Below are 5,579 nucleotides of genomic sequence, written 5' to 3'. Positions count from 1 at the left end.
TGCGGGTTCTGGGTTCAGTCCCTGGGTTGGGACAATCCCCTGGAGAAGGGAACGACTACCCACTCGAATATTTTGGCCTGGAGAATTCCATGGACTGTATAGTCAATGGGGTCGCAAAGAGTCGGACACAACTGAGTGACTTTCACTTTCACTTTGACCCAGGCTCTAGAGCACAGACCCAATAGCTGGGGTGCACAGTGGGGTGCACTTGGTTGCTCCGCAGCATGTGGGATCTTCCTGGATCAGGGATAGAGCCCTTGTCTCCTGCATTGGCAGGTGGATTCTGTACCACTGAGCCACCAGGGAAGCCTGTAATGACAGACATTTTCACTTGCTTTGGCCATGCAAGTTACCTGCCCATGTTCCCTGGGGAATCTCTCTCTCTCTCTCTCTCTCTCTCTCTCTCTCTCTAACACACACACACACACACACACACGGGAAAGTTAACAGGCAAGCACTACTCTTTTTCCCCCCAAGAAGGGAACTGAGTGGAAAGTCACACTGGCAAGTGGACTGTATTCTTCCCAGATGAGATTCTGCAGAGTCAGAGCTGGCAAGGAATAGCACAACTCTTCAAAACAGTGACTGGAAGGAAGAACCTTGAAGACGTTCTGCTAAGTGGAAGAAACCAGACACAAAAGGACAAATACTGTATGATCCCACTTACAGAACTCTGGAACAGTCGAATTCACAGAGACAGAGCAGGGGTCGCCAGAGCTGCGGGCAGGGGAGAATGGGGAGCAAGGGGCAGAGTGGCTTTTGCACGATGAGAAAGTTCTGGAGATGGATGGTGTTGATGGTTAACACAACAGTCTGAGTGTGCCTGATACCACAGAATTGTACACTTGAAAATGGATTACACCAAAAAAAAAAAAAAAAAAAAAGGTTTACACTGTAAATTTCATGTTAAATTTTGAACTGTTAATGTTACGTTATTCTATGATGACTTCCTCTTTAATTAGGGGCCAGATTAGAGAACAGGACTGACAGCTGCTGGGAGCATGGACTTGATAGGTTGGTTTGCTTAACAGGATGGTAGGAGGCGGCAGGGAGGTGAGCCCCTCCCTCTCTGGCACATATTGCTGATCCAGTTTGCTTATTTCTCATATGTACTCTAATGGGATTTTTTTTTTTTTTTTTTTACTTTTTGGCCATACTGCAAGTCATGTGGGATCTAGTTCCCTCACCAGGGATCGAACCTGTGCCCTCTGCATTAGAAATGCAGCCTTAACCACTAGGCCACCAAGGGAAGTCCCTCATGGGACCTTTTAAGTCCCATGAGTGTCTCTCTCCTTCCTTTTCATCCTAAACACACAGAATTCATTTCATAAACTATATGAAACCTTCTCAAAAATTCTAGTAGCTCCCACTGCCTATAGAATCACCCAGACTATTTTAATATTCTGGAGCCTCCACAGACATGTGCCAATGTACCTTTCCACAGCATAATTTCCTAATGTTCTTCTCCAGACCTGAGGTTAGCCACTTCTGAAACAAGTTATTTATTCTTCCAATGTCACACTTTTGCTCATAATTTCCCCTTTAAATTAGCATGTCCTTCTTTTCTGACACCCAGATTTCAAAGATAAACCTAGGACTTGTAATAGTACAATGCACTTCCATCTGCCTCTCACCCAGCTTCAGCCAACACCAACACCCTACCATTCTTATTTCATCTAGCACTTCAGCTAGCTTACCTTCAGCACAGCTAGCTGCCCAACTTTGTTGACTTCTGCTCTTTTTGAGGATCCTCCAGAAAAACTGCCTGGAGAAAGCTGCCCTGAATGAAATGGAGCTATCTTCAATGCCATTGTCACTTTTAGCTCAAATCGTCAAGCACTGCAAGGACATAAAACGTTCATTCTCCATTGAATTAAAACTCTACCCACCACGTCACCTATTTCAGTTTAAGAAGGAAGCATTTGCAAAATCTGGTTTAGACCCAACTTCCCATGGGTGGTATAGGTTGATGCCTTCACCCTCACCTTGGTATCACCATCCTGTTTTCAGGGTTGGATCTGTCACCTCATCAGAATTGTAGGCCTGATTTGGTGTTGGTGTTGGTGTTGTTTTTAAGGGGCGGGAGAGGATTATCTTTAACATTTTTTTTTAATGTATTTTTGGCTGTGCTGGGTTTTCGCTGCTGTGCATGGGCTTTCTCTGGTTGTGGGGAGTGAGGTACACGGGTTTCTCATTGTGGTGGCTTCTTTTGTTGTAGAGCAAGGCTCTAGGACCCACAGGCTTCAGTACTTGTGGCAGGTGGTCTCAGCAGTTGTGGCTGTTGGACTTTAATGTGCTCGGTTGCTCACTCATCTCTGACTCTTTACAACCCCATGGACTGTAGCCCGCCAGGTTCCTCTGTCTGTGGAATCTTCCAGGCAAGAATACTGGAGCAGGTTGCCATTTCCTACTCCAGGGGATCTTCCCTATCCAGGGATCAAACCCATGTCTCTTGCACTTCCTGCATTGGCAGGCAGATTCTTTACCACCAGGGGAACCCTGAGGATTATCTTTTAATTTTGAAATAATTTCAACTTTGTAGAAAAGTTACAATAATAGAAATCCCATACACTTTTCACCCAGATTTATCAATGTGTTATCATTCGATCACACTTGCTCTATTATTCTTACACATATTTGTAGATAAATATTTTCCACCTGAATTTACTTGAGAATAAATTGAGGACATCATGTCTACTTAGCCACAAGTACATTAAGAACAAGTACTTTCATTATTATAACCACAATACGATGAACAAAGTCTGGAAATTAACATTGACATAATACTATTATCTTTTTTTTTTTTCCTGCACTATGAGGCATGCAGGATCTTAGTTCCCTGACCAGGGATTGAACTTGCATTGAACCACTGCAGGGGAAGCATAGTCTGAACCACTGAACTGCCAGCTAGGTCTCAGCATAATACTGTTATCTAACATATAGACTCTATTCAAGCTTTGCCAATTGTCCCCATGTCCTGTACAAGACAAACACAAGAGCTTTTTCTGAACCAGGTTCCAATCCAGGATCATGTACTCTACTTAGTGTAAACATCCTGAAGAAGATAAAAGGAAAACATTTCTTGAATATATCATCTCTAGAGCCTGATGTTTAAAAAAATGGAGCCTGGTTGTAAACTAGATGAGGAATTCTTCTATAATGGGTGCTTCTGGGAGACGGTGGCTCTCATCTGCTTTCCGCAGATCCGCAGGAAACTGAATGAATGCACAGGGATTCATTTGGTGGCACAGAGAAAAGGGAAGTGAATGGCCAGGCCTGATAAGGCCCCTGTGTGAAGCTCTGTGGCTCTTTTGCTTTTCCTGGCAGAGGTAGAAGAGATCCACATCTAATCATGTCACTGCCTTCAGCATAGGAAGCTGGACAAGTGGGAGAAACCCGCAGTGCCGGGTGGGCAGTCTCCAGAACAGCTCCGTTCTTCTAACCAAGGCATGTTCTGGATTTCTCTGCCTTTGGAATTTTCAGTTTACCATCAAATTCACTTTAAAATGATGTAGGACAATGATAAGACAAAAATACGGGCACTCAGCCTAAGAAATGAGGTCAAACTTGAAAGGAAGCAAGCAGGCAGGTGAGTACTTGAATTTAAAAACAGAATGCAGTCCTGGGTGTTCTAACTCGGAGGAATCTGATGCAACTACCCACCAGAAGTTGCTGCTATCAGCCAGCAATCTTTACCTCTGGAGACAACACTATCAGCAAGCATCAAAAACCTGGCTGCCCTGATGCTCTCCTTTCTTGGTTTACCATCAAGAACCCAACAGGAATACCAAGCATCAAATGACACTTGCAAGGCTGTTAAACATGTCTACAGAAAGAAGATTCTAATACTGTAAGAGGTGTTTTCTACGGAGTGGTACAAATTTAAAGTGGAAAAGAACTTAAGAGATCATTTTGTCCAGTGACCTTTCATAATTTCATTTTTGGCAGAGCAAAACTTTGCTGTGTATAATCTTCCAAAGAACTCCAATATATATAGCACATAAAGCAAAAATGCTGTGGTGGAGAGAACCCCAGAGTTCCATGTGGGCCCATTAGTTCCACTAAAGACTGCAAATGTGAGTTGCTTAACTCCATTAAGAGGCACTGCTTACCTCCTGGTATTGATTTTCATTGTTAATAGGACAGTTTTCCAGCAGATGGCAGTAGAATCTTGAAGGAAAGTCTTAAAAATTTGCACAAAGCCTTCATATGCTCAGTCCTATTCCCTGTCAGTGGCTCCTAAGTTGTTCTGTCGTTATGCACAGAAAACTGCCAGTTGTCAAGCACAAGTAGAGAGGAAGTACAAGTGGCCATGAGATCCACATGCCCTGACACACAGGGAGGCTCTGCCCTAAGGCACTGCTATGAAGCACAGTTTGAAAACTACTCCTCTGCTGACTGGTCCCAATTCTTGTGCTTCGCAGGTAGGGATACTGAGGTTCAGAGAGGGTGAATGATCTACTCAAGGACACGGACATAACAGTGAACTGAGTCCAAGTCTCCCGACTCCTAGTATTCAGTCCATTGTGTCCACATCAAAAAATACTTCCCCATCTGCTGGATAAAACAGGGTCAGTTATTGGCATATAATTCCAAAAACAGAAAAAAAGCAGTTTTCCCAAGGTGAAGGTCAAGAAGACCAAAAAAAAAAAGGGGGGGGGGGGGACATACTACTCTATAGCCAGACTGAGATACCACCATGCCCCTAATGATTTACACAGCTCCAGGTACACAAAACTGATCATACTGAACCAACTAGATACAGCACCAGGCGTTTTTTAAAAACCAAGCTTTATTATTTATATTTTGGCACCATAGGCAGTAATTCACAGAATGGGTCGCTTCAAGCTGTTCAAGATTACCAGGGAACCCCCTCACAAACACACCCCCACATACAACATTTAGAACAGAGGAACAGATTCATGGCCGCCGCCTCTGCAGAATGAAGGAGTCTTTTCATAGAGCAAATCTCACTCTTATCTGAACAGCCAGACTCCGGATTTTTGTAGTGGCTTTAGTCAGGCAAATCTGTCGTCATCCATTGCTCAGAACACGTAAAGAATTATAAGGCCCTGATTCATTGCTTACAGATGCTCAGCTCAAGTACAATGCTGCAAGCCCCATCTCAGCCCATCTTAATTCAAACTGAGAAACAAAGTTTGGTTCGTGCATCCCGAGTCATCCAGGAACCAAATTCCAAAGTAAGAGGATAAATATTCCTTCGTGGTTCAGTATAACATGTTAACAGTCCTAACCCGACACTAAGCTATCTCTGATGCAACTTGGGACTTAGTCATGTCTACATCAGGCATTTCTTCTGAATTTATAAATACTTCACAAGCTGACTAAAGCAGAACCACCATAACCCAGGCCTGCATGTGAAGATTTGGGCCTCAACGATCAAGTGCTGCTTTACAAGGGACCTCGAGTCTTTGTTCATTCCAGAAATGCTGAAAAGGGGCAGCATGCAGGAAGGGGTTGGGTGTAGGAGACTGAAAGCAGTAGGTCGCTTCAGCTCAGAGTGAAACAGTCAAGGTATTAACCTAATTTCTGAAAGACACTTAAGAGAAAAAGGAAAC

Source organism: Bos indicus, chromosome 11 (assembly GCF_029378745.1).
Source record: "Bos indicus isolate NIAB-ARS_2022 breed Sahiwal x Tharparkar chromosome 11, NIAB-ARS_B.indTharparkar_mat_pri_1.0, whole genome shotgun sequence".
Lineage (NCBI taxonomy): Eukaryota > Metazoa > Chordata > Mammalia > Artiodactyla > Bovidae > Bos > Bos indicus.
Note: the sequence above shows the minus strand (reverse complement) of the source record.